The 16,601-nt window shown below is 40.8% G+C and overlaps 1 long non-coding RNA gene across 1 annotated transcript; it reads right to left on the reverse strand.

The window, feature by feature from the left end:
• Positions 1–4,681: 4,681 nt before the first annotated feature.
• On the reverse strand, positions 4,682–6,140 carry LOC116219349. The gene is made up of 3 exons (XR_004163174.1): positions 6,084–6,140; positions 5,358–5,713; positions 4,682–4,844 (listed from the first exon to the last, which is right to left on the reverse strand). It is a non-coding gene; the product is annotated as an uncharacterized LOC116219349 (long non-coding RNA).
• Positions 6,141–16,601: the final 10,461 nt, after the last annotated feature.

Raw genomic sequence — 16,601 nt, forward strand, 5'->3', positions numbered from 1 at the left:
TGAGGCTTGCTGAGGGAAACGGTTATAGCGAATCAGGAAAAACTGACGTGCTAATTGCACATGGAAAACAAACATTTAATACAAAGTACTTATTTGAGCTGAGGCAGAGCAGATAGTGCTGTGCGGCAGAGAGGGAGAGGAATAGGAGGAGTGGAAATGAAGATGACGAGGAGGACAAGTTGCTGGTGTTTGTTGGTGCTGGTGGAGGAAGGGAGGGAGGGGGGATAGTTATTGATCGGCCATTGAGGGGCTTTGCTGAGGCCAGCACGGGGCGTTGTCTGCACCACGTACTCATTTAGAAAACACTGGCTTTCGATATCTTGAACTCATGTCATCATAGCTGAAACCCAATTAACACAGTTCCCCAGGTGCAAATACTTTCACACACACCAATGAGAACCTCAGGAAAAGGGCCATTCATGGGATACCTTAATACTTTTGTCCTTTTATTAGTTTTAGATAAATACTGTGAAAGACAGTGCTTAATATGTGTGGTGAATTTTTAGGATTATAACTGAGTTCTTACTACTGACATTAATCAGTATGACATGTTTTGTTCATAAGGGCAATAAAGTAATTGTGAAATACTGGACAACTTTGCACTGTAATGACTTAAAATTTTGTTGCAACTGGACATATTTTCTGAAAATAGGTCTCAGTTTTTTTTTTAATCACAACATAACAGTAAATTAAACTTTATTTGGGTATTTCATTATTCCTTTTCAAAAACAAATTTCTGTGTCATTTTTGCTCTCCTCAGTATAGATAGATAAAAGGGTCATGCAAGGAATACTGAGACAGGATAATTGTGATTTTTCTTTTCTTAATATTGGTTTATATTGGTAAATACATGGTATATATGATTCACCTGTTTTTACAGTACATTTACCTTCTCACAGGCTTTCATGTTCAATGGTAATAATATACAATGAGTAAAGTAGATGTTTTGGTACTGGTTTATTATAAACCACTACCAAAACATCTACTTCACTCATTGCTTTCAGTGACAACATTAACGTTCTTAACAGCATTCCTTCCACATGATGGTCAGCGGAATAAAGTAATCCATTCAGACCGTTCAACATTTCCAAACATGAATGACAAAAGCCTGCAATCATTTTGCCTAAGACATTGACATCTCTGCTACACAAAGCCTTGCATTACATTAAAGGTAGCTTTATCCTAATGATTTCAAAAAGCATGATCCTGGTATATGGCAAAGCACTCCAAACACCCTCACTTAAATCTTTTCAAGACATGAAGCACTCTAAATCCTGAAAATTATCCGATTTCTTATGTTTGACCAAAAAGGGTAAAAAAGTGTAGTGTAACCAACAAACTCGCTCTAATTTCCTTACATTGTACTACACAATCTACTACACAAAAATACTTGCTAGAAAGATCAGTTACTAATCAAGCAAAATTGGCAATTTTACTTTTCTTTGCCTATTGTCATGGAACAACACTACCAACACCTTTCCTATGGAATGCTACATCTGTTTCAAACAAATAATTTCATCTGAATTGTGTTGCTACCATACAATCTTGCTTTGCTTGCTTTGTGTGTGTGTGTGTGTGTGTGTGTGTGTGCGTGCACACGTTCGTTTGTGTGTGTGTGCGTGTGTGTGTCACCTCCATATCAAATGATTTCCTGATATTGCACACTTTCAAAAGCAAGGACACAAGAATTGCATATGTAATTGCATATTAGCCTAATATACCTGAAAAAATGGGCAATTTGGTCAGAGTCTCATCAAAGACCATCAAAGATCATATTACCCGTCTCGCCCAATATCACCAGATTACCAATCAGGGGGTTCACTAGGAAAGACCTACTTTGGCTGTGTCTTCTTGTACACAAGCACACGTACACGCAGAAAACCATATATGGCCCTGATCTGGACTGGATATCTCTTGAGTCTAGGAGATATTTCCAGAGTTGCCACTGTTAGAGTCATAGAGAGAGTGACTTATTTCCACTTCCACTCATTTCAATGCCCAAAGCTCTGCAAGCCACTTCAGCCTCAAGAAGTAGGAAAATGATCACCCGCAACTTTTTTATAATGGCGAACGGTGTATGTACAGTATATGACACAATATGGTGGTGACCAGTATATGAAGAGCTAGTCAATCACCAGTCCGTCACCTATTTCAATGGCCAATTGGGAGTCAGTAACTTATAAACGTTACACGCTGGACAAAGAACGGTTCTGAGGGAGACACATTATACACGTTGAGCATGCGATGGTGGCTCAGGTGCTTGCACTGCCGCCTCACAGCAAGAAGGTCCTGGGTTCGATTCCCGCATGGGGAGCTGTTGGTACTGGGGGGCAGGTTCTCCCCAGGCCTTCAGTGGGCTATCTCCCGGGCCTTTCGTTGTGGAGTTTGCATGTTCTCCCCGTGTTCACAAGGGGTTTCCTCCACTAAGAACCCCAACAGAAAAGCATGCAGAAGAGCAGAACACTCTCCTGTCCATCCCTGACGAAGACGGACGGATCACTTGACTTGGTCCCCGGGCACCTAAAGGCTGCCCACTGCTCCTGGGGTCCTGGAGGAAGGACAGTCCAGGATAGGAAAAATGCAGAGGAAAAGGAAAAATTCACTGTGACCTTGGCCTGCGTGTGTGTGTGTGTGTGTGTGTCACAATAAACTGACTGAAGTCAGCCTCCAGTCTTACATTCAAAGACTTCTGAAACTGAAAAGTAACATGAGTAACCATGACGACGACGGATAAGCTGTTGCTGAGGACTGTAACTGCAGACTGCATCTACAGAAATCCCTGCCAGCTGATGAGCTAGATTTCCCCTCAAATTTAGCTGAGCTAAATCGAGTAATCTGTGTAAACATCTAAAGTATAGTGCTGCACTAATATGTTGGCCTGCCTGAAAAAAATCTGTTCACTTAGTTTTGAGGTGGTTCATTAAGTGACGCAACTTATTATGTTATTGTAACCAGCAACACTCTTACAACAACCAGACAAGTGCTCGTGCACGTACACACACATACACACACACACACACACACACACACACACATACAGACACACACACACACACACACATAAACATAATAAAAAAACATAATTTTGTCACATCCACATAATGGTAATTGTTTTGTATCACTAACCATGACGCTTTTCACTTAATTGGAAAGCTGAGAGAATGCTTGTGGAAGTAATGATATCTTGTTTTGTACTTGTAATAATGTCAAAATGTAAGCACCTAGTTAAGTCAACTAATTTGTTTACTTTGAAGTTACTATTAGTTTTGCAGAGTGAATGAAAAAACATTGCTGCTTTTTTTTCTCTCGAAATGGTGGAAAATTGAGACAGTCAGACTTGAGTGGTCCTTTAGGCAAAAGAAGAGTGCCTAAAGGAGGACTAAATGAGACAAATTGCTAAAAAACGATACATTTCACAATGCACTGGCAAGATACATTATTCCTTCAAACTCTGTCAAAATTTGAACTGTAATGTATTAGATGGAAGACAGACGGTGGGAGCCCTGTGGTTTCATTGCTCTGGGAAACCAAGAAGTGACGAGATGAGTGACGAGATGGGACATTGTTTGGCCTCTAGAGGCCGCCAAAGACTCTCACCTGTTGTTTACTTCCTGCCTTTGTTTGTTTTCTGTTTCCACCTGCTCGTTAGTTTGTCACATGACCAATCAGTCTAGTATTTACACCTGGCCCCTTGTCAAACTTATTACGGAGTCTTAGTGGTCTGTCTACCTTGGGTCTCCACGCTAAAGCAACCGCTTGTCCTCCTGTGTGTTTTTTCTGGATGTTCCTAGTTTGTTTTCCACTGTTTAGCAGTTAGATGCTTCTTTGTTTTTTGACTCATTTTGGAGCTTAAATTCACCTGGCTTATCTGCCCTGTTTTGTAGGGATATTTTCCTACCTACTGTTCTTATCTGGATCTTCTGTGTTTTTGTAAATAAAGACAAAACTTTTTCCTATGATCTGCACTTGGGTCCTACCTTTGCTCAGTGTGATACCCACTGGTTCAACAATCCAGCTCCGGCCTGACAAAGAGGTGACGTATGTGAAGTAAATGTGTGAAATAGCCAATCAAAAGTTCTGAAACAGTGAAATACACTCAATTACTGTGATCTGTTCATAAAGTGCAGGGTTCAGATAGATAATAATCAATGTCCAGACTTGCTTCAGGTTCCGCATGTCTCCTTTAGAAATACACTAAAGTTCTGTATTCACTGAGCCTCTCTGCCGTTGATAGCCAACACACCCAGAATGCAATGCTATTTAACAGTATATTGCAGTATTCTATAAATATGGCCCAGAATGCACTGTTTCTACGGTATAGTATTTTTCAATGGGATCCAGTATGTTACTGTCAGACTTTGGCTGTTTTCTTACAGCATTTTGTTACAGTTTAGTTCCTGTAGGTCAACTGTTAGAACAAAGGGGCCAATAACACCAGTCTCAACTAGCAGAGCACAAGCCACAACCCACATCATGGGTTTGATTACCAAGAAGCTGACAGAGCACAACCACACTAACATCATGTAACTTTGGGTTAAAGTGTCTTCTATATAAATAAATATAAATGTAAAATGTTCTAACTAACAATATGTTGATGTCTCAATCTCCACAAGCATACACACTTCACATACTGAACAGTTCAGACACCAGTCAAGTCAAATCAATTTTATTAAAATGAACAGGGGTTGAAATAAAATGCTTTTAAGTTGAGATAAATACAATTACAGACATCACTACAAATGTCATTGCTCATCAGACAGTGTAAAGGTCAGGCCAGGGTCTCTTGCTGTCATGGTTTGGGTTTCTTGTTGACGCTGCTGTAGATTGCAGACTCACCCCCTATTCTGTGGACAGTGAACATCTCAGTCAACAACAAATTTCACCCTGAAACATTTTATCATGCTGATTTACCAGAGAATTTCACTGTGAAAATGTACTACTGCTCTAGATTGACATGGGCCAAGGTGTCTTTCAAAAGCAATGAGCTGATCATAGGCTTTGTTGAAACAAGTAGCAGGTAATATATTAAGAACTTGAAACATGAGTATCCAATCAAAGCCATTTCTAGATCCTCCTCCTCAACATCATCATCATCCTCAGTTCTGTGTATTGTGAATAAGAGCTTTATAATGTTTAAAAAAATTATAATTTTACTTTTAAAATTCTCCACAATTTTTTTGTTAAAAGAAAGAGAAGCTGCTGTAGAACCAAACAGAACCAAACAGACTATTGTAAATGTTGAACTTCATATTCATTCTTTCATTTTGTACATTTTTCACAAATTGTACAGTTTCACAAAATCACAAGAAGTTGTGTCTGAGGTGTACAATGTTTCTGTAAAGTCAGTAAATACTCACTGGGTGGCAGCACTGAGTCTCACTGAGGCATACTGGGTCTCTTCCTCTGGCGTGCCAGGCGAAGGTTTCTCAGGGACGATGGGCTCTGATTTGAAATTCTTGAACTGGACGCTGGCGTACTGGATGTCCTCCTCCAGGCTAGGCACCTCCTGCTTGTTGTTGGTCTTGAACTGGACGCTGGCATACTGGATGTCCTCCTTCTGCCTAGGCACCTCCTGCTTGTTGTTGGTCTTGAACTGGACGCTGGCATACTGAACATCATCCTCCTCTTCCTCATGGTGCGCTGGGACTCTCTGGCCAACGCTGCAGGCCTTGGGGACTATAGAGACGTCATCATAGACAGGATCAGAGTCTCCCTGTGAAAGACAAGAAACGGGAAGAATGAAAATATTTCCTGTAGTACAATATTTCATGAACATCTGACAAGTTCTAACGTAACCTCACAAGTTCCAGTTTAACCTGCATTGCGCACAGGATTCAGACTCACAATCTCTGGAGGCAGGCGTGCTAGCAAGGAGGCTAAAGCCTGTGGGTGCTAGTGTCTGTTGCTAGCACGTCTCTTAAGGTGCCCCCCCCCCTCCCTAAACCTCACTGCACCAGTGTAACCTGTGATGCCTGTACTGCCTTTGGTGTAATTATATAATGGGGCAAAATGTACTCATCTACTGAGCAAACCAGTCAGTACAGTCAGCATAGGATGTTTCCATTTTAACTTGCAGTGCTTACCTGTGTATTGCTGTGGGCGCTCCTTGAGGTTTTGGTCGAGTTGGTCTTCTGTCTCCTAAATTCCAAACACAACAGCAAAGTTTATAATATTGTAACTGTATTATGTGTGTACAGATATGGGGCAGATGAAAATGCAGATATAAATTTGATGCACATTATTGTTTTCTCTAATCAGAGGTTGCTGTGGTGATTCACAGTAATCTGATGATGTTCTGATATTATTATCTGAAGTATTGCTCCGTCACTCGCCTCCAGCAGGCAATGACCACCAGTAGGAGGGCTGCAGCGAAGATGGCCCCCAAAGCAGGATACAGTATTCTTCCCTGCCAGCCAGGACCTGAAGAGAGACATTTACAAATGCTGTGTTGTTCTAAAAAAAATCTTGTCTATGCCAAATACACCTCTGTAAAATATATCAGCCAAGTAATGTAATGTTTGTACTGTTGAGGTAAAAGTAAGACACTGCAGTGGACCTGCCATGGAGAGCCTGACTCCAGTTGAGTTCTTGGAGCCGACCTTATTTTGTGCCTCACAGTGATAAAGTCCCTCCGCACCAGAGACAAGACGAAGAGTGAGGTTAGGCGTCCTCCCTGTGTCCTGAAGAACTGTTTCATCTACGGTCGTCCTGTACCAGGTGTAGTTGTGCACTGGTGGGTTGGCATCACTGTTGCAGGTCAGAGTCACTGAGTCGCCAGAAGTACTGAGTGATGCCAGGGTATTCCTGGGGGAGTCTAGATCATGAGGAATATGACAAATTAATTAATATGATATCACCTTTAAATTAATCTGATCAACACCCTTACCCCACGTACTCTATATTACACTTTGATTTCATGACTGATTGGATGTTTTCAGAAGCAGTTTACAGTACTCACTAAGGGGAATGTGAAAATAGAAATAAAATAGAATTTTACAAAACATGAACTGTAAATCAGATGTCAGTCCCCACAATGGCTCATCAACTGCATTATTAAGTCTGATAGCCATTGAACCTTTATTCTCTGAATAAGAGTTTGATTCCCTGACTTAATGTACTAGTATTTAACAGTACTCACAGTACACATCCAAAAATGTTGCACTGGAACGGCTGGCTCCACATGTATTCTCTGCTCTACAGTAGTAAGATCCAGTATACTCAGTGCTGATGTTAGGGATGTTGTAACGCTGTTCTTGTCCGATCCATGCAGACTCAGACCCGGTCTTGTTAGTGTACCAGGTGAAGTTGTGCACTGGTGGGTTGGCATCACTGCTGCAGGTCAGAGTCACTGAATCGCCCTCCTCTATATCACCAGAGGGATGGACTGATACTGAGGTATTTCTTGGTACATCTACAAATCAGCAACGGGGAAATACACACAGTAAAATCAGCATTGATTAGAGCAGAGAAATCGGCATTGAGTACAGCAGGGATTTCAACAGGGTTTTCTCTTTTTGTCATTGCAATGACAAAGTATGGCTTTTACTTGACAAAAGGTTATTTGGATCTCACAAGGAAATGAAATGGAAAGTATAATAAGGTATTGACAAACACATTATAGTCTAAATTGCTATTGCTGTAGTAACTATAATATGATGCTTAAACTGAAATCATTACACATGTGGGCAGATAAGTTGAAAATCTTGAGATTGCATGTTGTATTACTGCTGCATGATTTGAGTTCATAACTTACATGTTACACTGATCTGTACCACTGCAGATCTGTTCTGTCCAATCTCATTCCCAGCCTCACAGTAATAGAGTCCACTCTGCTCAGAGCTGATGTTTGCAAAACTGATATTCTGACTCGATCCAACTCGTGAAGATTGATCTCCACTCTTCTTATACCAGGTGTATGTCTGTGCTGGTGGGTTGGCATCACTGCTGCAGGCCAGAGTCACTGAATCCCCGTCTAATGGTTCAGCAGAAGGATGGACTGATGCTGAAGTGTTTCTTGGTCCATCTGTCAGAAATATTTGATTTCAGATTATCACACAGACAACACAGAGCTTTACACAATGAAATACCTTCAGTTAACTGCCATGCGTTTGTCTCCAGTGTCTTCTCAGGAATCTAGTTTAGTTATGTTAATTTACATCACAAAAGACGAATCTCACATACTTACATCTGACATTGAGAGTCCTTTCCAGTGATCTGTGAACCTCATGTCCTGTAACAGCACAGGAGTAACTGCCTGTATCTTCAATGCTGACTGATGGTATGATCAGCATGTTGCCAGCTGTGTGTGTACTACTAATAGCATGTAGGTTCTTGTACCAGATGTAGGTGCCGTTGTTACTTAGACTGCAGGTGGTGTTACAGGTTAATGTCACTCTGTCTCCCTCTGTGACATTTGCAGGATCCACCAGTACCCTGAGTTCTGAAAGAAATAGCAGTGTAATAACAGAATATATACTCATATAAACAGCAATATCATGATATAATCAGCTGTAATCATGATAATTACCTGTAACTGAGAGTTCAACATTTCCACCAGAATACTTGTTTTTATCAGTTCTAAGCCTGAAGCGGAAAATGTTTGAGTCTTCAGTGATCAGGTCTGTTATCCTCAGAGTGTGGTTATTTGTCTTCTTTTCAGTATAATTCACTCGGCCACGATAATGTTCTTCCTGTATCAAATCCTTCGGTTCTTCATCGGGTGGCCATGTTCCCTTGATAAACCAGAATGCTTTTGTGACGGAGTTATCTTCAGGGTACGTGTAATAGCTGTGGAATTCCACTGAGGAGCCCTTCAAGGCACAGATGCTCTTCGGGGTGTACGTCACACTCCAGCAACTCAGAACACCTGAAACATGGACACAAACAACACTAAGGTTATTCTCTTGTTCACGTTCATTGAAATATTTATAGTGTATCCTCGTCTTTCTCATCATGACTGCAGAATTGCTTAATGGCAACAAAATTGCCAAAAACTAAAATAGCAAGACGTCATATTTACTTACACACAGACGGTGACGGGTGACCATCATGTCCTCTTACAGCACAGGAGTAATAACCAGCATCCTCTTTGCTAACTGAGGTTATGGACAGGGTGTTGCTGCTGGCTGGGTGTGGGTTAGTCAGAGGCTGTGAGTTCCTATACCAGATGTAGGTGGGGTTGTTACTCAGACTGCAGTTGTTGAAACAGGTTAATGTCACTCTGCCTCCCTCTGTGACAGTTGCAGGATCCACCAGTACCTGCAGTTCTGAAAGAAATAGCAGTGTAATATTGGTAGATATACTAAGAAAAACAGTAATCATGCTATAATCAGCTGTAATCATGCAAATTACCTCTAACTGAGAGTTCAACATCTCCACCAGAAAACTTTCCTCCTTCTTTATCAGTTATAAACCTGAAGCGAAAAAAATTTGAGTCTCCAGTGATCAGGTCTGTTATCCTCAGAGTGTGGTTATTTGTCTTGTTTTCAGTATAATTCACTCGGCCAGGATAATGTCCTTCTTGTATCAAATCCACAGGCAGCCCTGTTCCCTTGATAAACCAGAATGCTTTTGTGACTGCATTATCTTCAGGGTACGTGTAATAGCTGTGGAATTCCACCGAGGAGCCCTTCAAGGCACAGATGCTCTCTGGGGTGTACCTCACACTCCAGGAACTCAGAACACCTGAAACATGGACACAAACTACAGTAGGGTTATTCTCTTGCAGAGATTTTCTAAGGAAAATTATTCACTAGACATTATCAATCATCACCATGAACAAATACAGAGAATCATTAGTTGTGTTTGTTCTGTTTCCCGCCAATTTTGACCCTCGCCTGTTTCCCATCGTGGTTTTATTACCCCGCCTACTTATACACTGCTCTGTCTGTGCCTCTCTGTCAGATCGTCTCAGTTCATGTGTTCATTCAGTTAATGCGTTCATTCAGTTCATGTGTCCATTCAGTTCATGTGTTCGTTCAGTTCATGTGTTCATTCAGTTCATGTTCACAGTTTGTTCTGACCAGAGATTTGTCTGCCTGTTTGTGAAAGTTTTTTCTGTTCCCTGTTTGCATTGTGTGCCTGCCTGTTCTGTGGATTACCTGCCTGTCTGTTTTTATTCTGGTCTGTGGCTTGAGGGTTTTTCTGTTGAACTATTGCAACTATTGAACTATTGACTGTTCTTGTTTCTTGTTGTTCCTCTATACCTGCAAGTTATTATGTTTTTGTGGGAGCTGTTCCAGGCAACCTACAAATAAACTCTACATAGAAATCTGCGCTTGGGCCCACTTGGGTCTCTTTTGAACACAGACATGAACAGTTGGAAACTAATTTAGACAAGACCCACCCCTATGTAAAAATGAATATAAATGCAGTGCTGAATTACCTGATAAAATGCAAAAGAGTTGAGTGAGAATTACAGGGCCTTTTGCGACTGACATGGCTGCATTAACATGCCTATAAAAAAGACAAGCCATGTCACTTTGGAAACAGTAATAAATGTAAATATGATTTCATGTTAACTAGGAAAGGAAAAGAACACTAGTACCCTTATGTGCAACGGAGAGTTTGTGCAAGTTTAACATCAACAATGCAGTAGGCTTAAACTGCTTGTTTAAAAGTAGCATTTAACACTTAAATGGGGCAGTGGACAAAAAAGCAAACTAAACATTAAAATAACACTTTTCTTCAGTAAATCAACAAAGTAAATAATTTAAAATCATGTTGTTCAACATCACGGTTCTCTGAAAGTAATTTCAATTTTTTTAATTTCTAAAACAACAAACAGGGAACCAATAGTTGTTAAAGTGTATACTCACAGGTTTTCTCTGAGGATGTTATTTGCAGGCGTAAGGTCGAAGGTCACTGATGAGTGTTTTGAATGCGGTTACGAAACCTAGCATGAGCAGAGACAAACATGCTGACATAGAGAGCAAGACACCACTTCCCCTTTTCTGAAAGAATAAGGGCTTAAGAAGTGCATGAACATTTGGCTCACACAGACACACAGATTTCAAACACACCACAGTCTTCATATCTTACAGGTCTATGGCCATCTATTCCTAATATGTTAGCATTTCAATACCCAATGCAAGTTCACTGAACCATACAGACTAATACTTTTTATATTGTGTATGTACTGTATGTGTGTGCAGTATGTTCTTGCATGGTGTTTGCAATGGTGTGTATGTGTGTGTCATGGTGTTGAAGCACTCAGTAAGCACTCTCTCCCCTTCTCCCCTTCTCTCCTTCTCTCTTTCCTTCTCTCTCTTTCTCTCTCTCTCTCTCTCTCTCTCTTTATCTCTCTCTCTTTCTATCTATCTCTCCTTTTCTCTCTCTCTCTCTCAGTAAGAACTCTCTGTTGACACGATCACAAACTGTCAAACTTTCCTGCTTAGCAACTCTAGACTTGATCAGCCTGCTAAGTGTGATCAGCATATGCCAAGCTAACATGTTTTGTAGACATATTATCATGATTATTTCGTTAGACTCATTTGGATTAAGAATGTAAATGAACTTTTCTTATCTTTCTTTCTTCTCCCCAGTGTAAGTCTACCTTCTCAACACAACAAGGTTGTAACAGCAGCTTCTATTGAACAGGGTGTCAGTGGCTTTTGCAAATCAAGCTATAAAGAGTTCTAATGTCCACATAGTTAGGCCTATCCTTGTTGGGGAATAGGTCATAAACCTACTTTGTGTTGCAATTACAGCAAAACAACATTCCCATCTGGTGTGACACTGATGTCTGTGTCACAAACACCAACCCTTTTAAATCATTAACCAAGACTTATAACACTATGCAAACATTCACTATGCAAACACCCACTGAATGGGGAATATTTCAACAACAGCAGTGTGGTGAAGTCTGACGATGTTGTGGAATTTGCATCCACAGGAGCGGGACAGACAAGATGGATCAGTGACTAAGTAGGATGAAAGGGGCACCGTTACACCTTCCCATTCCCAAATCCCATTAAAATGACCATAACAATAAAAAGACAATATGCCACTTTCTTTCATATCCATACGACCTGCACACAGGCATGCATATCTTAAGTACTGTGCACAAGTTTTAGACATATCTGACACAGTGCTGTAAAGTGAGGATTTTAGAAGTTTATATACATAGATACAGTAAATATAGTGAGGATTTAAAAACTTTATATACTGTACATATTTACAGTAAATATAATTAGGTGTACCCAAGGTTCAGCCCCCCCCCCCCCCACCCCACCCCACCCCACCCCTCTCCCCTTGTCTCTATCTGCGTGTGCTTGTTTTTATTAGGCTTGCAAAGCCTTTTTTTTGTTTCCTGCACTGTGACAAATTTGTCAAAAAAAGCATCATCCTTTTACAGGAAATTATCTTATCTAAATTCTAAATTCACATTTGCATAAAACACAGAAGAGTTGTTTTTTGCTTTTTTATATAGAATAGCTCCATAAAGAAACGGTAAACCTTGGTCCCTTTCATCAGTCAGCATTGTAATGCATTCATGGGTGTGTATGTACTAATCAGTGGAGAATATCATAGATATGTCATAGATATATAAAGGGCAGCCACTGCACTGGACCTACAAGGCATACTCACTCACACCCAACTACTCCTTGAACTGTATGAGCGAGGGGCCTTATGGACTCATCATTATAACTTATCTTATATTATTATTACTTTTCTTATAAGAATTTTCAAATGAAAATTGAAAGAGCAACAGGCATAGGCGGCGTGATGGTTCAGTTCAGCACAGGTAATGACAGTAACTTGGTTGCAGGGTAAAGTTCTAGAGAAATTCTGACCATGGTTCACTTTTCTCTCTTTCAAAACTGGAACGAGCTGGGAATATATATATGTTTCATACAGTAGTTTTTTAAAGATAACTATCCACTAAATAGGTAAAATATTGCACTTACTTGTGTCCGTTGAGGAGGAGAGAGAGCTGCTCTGAGCAAACAGAAACTTCTGTAAAGCTCCTGGTAGAAATTTAAATGTGTTTGTGGTTAGGTGAGGTAGGAGGAGCTGGTGAGATACTGTACTTCTCCTTTTCCTCTGTGGGCAGTCTGAACTGAGGCCTGGAGGCTTTTTGCAGGGGGATGAGTGGCATGACCTGCTAGAGAGAGACAAAAAGACACCCTTCGATCATGATTAAAGATCAAAGGGGATACGATTAATGGGTCATGAGAAAGGGCAAGTGGTAATGCATGAAGGATGGGAAGGTTTGCTGTGAACATATTTCCAGTGGGTATGAGTTGTGAGTTTTGGTGTATCTTGAGGAGTGGAGGTGTGTGGAGGGTTTTTAGAGGGGGATGAGTAGCATGACCGGCTCCACTCCATTGCCGTCATCGAACTCCCCAATACTTCCGCCTTACCAATTGTATCATCCAGCTAGGTTAACTAGTGTTACTTAGTACTTCAATCCCAAATACATGTACAACCTAAGAGAAAACTTCCTGCCAGGCTACGTTTATGCACATAAGGAGAGTGTGACTGCCTCTCAGCAAGTGGTAATTGTGAAGAGATAATAGCCACTTCATGGAAACTGCTAGAATGGTGTGATGTGAGATTGTGAGCTTTCCTCCATCTATCAGCAGCCTCTGCTCCATCGACTGCAGGATCATCCTCACTATGAAGAGGGTGGGAGTGGGTGTGTGTGTGTGTGTGTTTGTGTTTGTGTTTGTGTGTTGGCGTAAGTGTAGGTGTGTGTGTGTGTGTGTGCGTGTGTGTGTGTGTGTGTGTGTGTGTGTGTGTGTGTGAGTGTGTGTGTGGGCGTATTTGTGTATCTGTGTGTGCTTGTGTAAGCATGCAAATGTCCAAATTTGTATGTATATGTGTGCAGTATGTTATTGCATGGTGTTTGCAATGGTGTGGATGTGTGTGTCATGGTGTTGAAGCACTTAGTAAGCACTCTCTCTCCTTTTCTCTCTCTCCTTCTCTCTCTCTCTCTCTCCTCTCTCTCTTTCTTTCTCTCTCCTTATCTCTCTCTCAGTAAGAACTCTCTCTTGACACGATCACAAACTGTCCTGCTTAGCAACTCTAGACTTGACCAGCCTGCTAAGTGTGATCAGCATATGCCAAGCTAACATGTTTTGTAGACATATTATCATGATTATTTCATTAGACTCATTTGGATTAAGAATGTAAATGAACTTTTCTTATCTTTCTTTCTTCTCCCCAGTGTAAGTCTACCTTCTCAACACAACAAGGTTGTAACAGCAGTTTCTATTGAACAGAGTGTCAGTGGCTTTTGCAAATCAAGTTATAAAGAGTTCTAATGTCCACATAGTTAGGCCTATCCTTGTTGGGGAATAGGTCATAAACCTAAACCGCTCATTTGCACAATTTACGGTGTTATTGGAAAGGTTGCATTTAATAATAAAGATAATGGTTTTTACTAAATGCAAAGGCCTTATTATGATATTGTTCCCATTTAATGTTTTTAGTAAGCTCTTTGCCCCTGTTTTGCAGTTGCATAAGGCCAGAGCTGGTGTTCCCTATAGAAGACGGCAACAATAGATCTGATCTAGGATGAGGGGGACTCCATCTTGGATTGAAGGCCAGTGTGGGTCGTCCGGCTACATAAGACATCTCCACCCCATAGAACACAATCATCTACACTTTGTGAGGAGCTACATAAGACACTATAAACCCATAGAACACAATCATCTACACTGTGTGAGGAGCTACATAAGACACTATAAACCCATAGAACACAATCATCTACACTGTGTGAGGGGCTACATAAGACACTATAAACCCATAGAACACAATCATCTACACTGTGTGAGGAGCTACATAAGACACATCTAACCCACAGAACACAATCATCTACACTGTGTGAGGGGCTACATAAGACACTATAAACACAGCAGACATTCCTTGAGAATCACCATGCATGTGTCAATGTGAATAGATTTGCAGGGGAGACCAGAGATAGGAGCTGGGTCCTTCTTGAAGATGCTCAAGCGAAAAGTATTTCCTTCAATTAAAGCTTTTATGTTATATTATATTTTATGTTATATTAACTTTTATGTTATATTATATATTATACTTCATATCATATGTGTTATTGTTCAGTATCATTTATATTGTACTGTGTTTTACTCATTTTTAATTAAAAGAAGAGTCCTCAACTCTGTTGCTAACACATAGTTGAACCCCACACACACTTCTTACTAGCAAGGCACATGTGCTGTTGCAGGCATGCATACACAGACTCATAATATTTGGAGCAATTTCATAGCTTAAGGCTTCTGCAAGATACAGTTTTTGACATAACACATTAGCAGTTGTATCTAAGTATCAAAATCGTCCTACACTGCTCCTGCCACCCTGCATGTTTTCAATCTTTCCTTAATCTACATACCTGAATGCATGACATGTTGTTGGAGAACACATCTGATTTGCATAATAAACAGTGCTTTAATCACACTGATTAACATCAGGTGTGCTTGGAGCAGGAACAGTCTGAAGATTTGCACAGCAGGGAGAGTCCAGGGTCAGGATCAAGATCAGGCCCATGGACAGCTCCTCATAGAGGGGAATGGGGGCATGTCTGAGGCACAGCATGAAGTGACCCTTGTTTATTATGCCATGACCACGTGATTCAGAGAGAGTATCTAGACATGTACTTATAAGTGTTGATGTGAGCAGGTGAATTCTCCCCCTTCTCACCATGGCAAAAAGGGATGGTGCCCTTTAAGTAGTGATGGGCAAATGAATCTTTGGTGAAGCATTGAACCATTAGGCACATTGTTTCAAAAATCGGTTCATTACTTGAAGCTTCAGTAACAGTGACCTCTCCTGGTGATGTGCCAAGGCTGCAACAAAATTACCCCAGCCAGACAGTGGCACGAATCTTTAAAACAATGACAATCTAGTGTGCACGCACCAAATCCCCCCCACGCACACACACACACTCACACGCACACATGCACCCGTATACAAAGATTGTGATATAATTTTTTTACAAATAAAGATTAATAATTTTTTGTATATTGTGTTATTGAAGAGAGAGTGCTTGGGGAAAGGATGTGCTGGACAAATATGGCACAAGTTGGGTGTAACCATGTTGAATAGGGAACAGTCAAAGATTTGGATTTAAAACATTATTTGTTCTACACTTTTTGGACTGAGCCTGTTGATATAGTCTACTTTTCCTATAGCCTAAATATTTAACAGCCAGCGCACCTTATCATGAGCGATCAGAATAAAGTGTTCACACATGTCAGAACGACCTCTCTTCCTAGATGCTTTCATAATGATGATAAATCAATACGAACGTAATGACTGTCACAGAATGAGATAGGCTACTACGAACCAAACGCAATGTTGTGCGCGGAAGTTTTTATGCTTTGAAGGCGCTACAATTCAGACTCAAAACGAGGCAACTGACTGTTTCGTGCGTGGCGCTGTGAACCACTCAGCTGGTTCATTCGGAGTAAGAAGCAGTTGCTGTTTCGCACGTAATATGTCACGTGATTTTTCCGTACCAAAGCAACCTTCGAAGCAGTGGTTTTATGGTTGGTGTAGTTTAAGCTATGAAGCACGTTCCAGGGCATCAGTGTCAGGCTGCCATCACTACCTTTAAGACTCTCGGACTCCTCCCC

Source organism: Clupea harengus, chromosome 24, assembly GCF_900700415.2.
Source record: "Clupea harengus chromosome 24, Ch_v2.0.2, whole genome shotgun sequence".
Lineage (NCBI taxonomy): Eukaryota > Metazoa > Chordata > Actinopteri > Clupeiformes > Clupeidae > Clupea > Clupea harengus.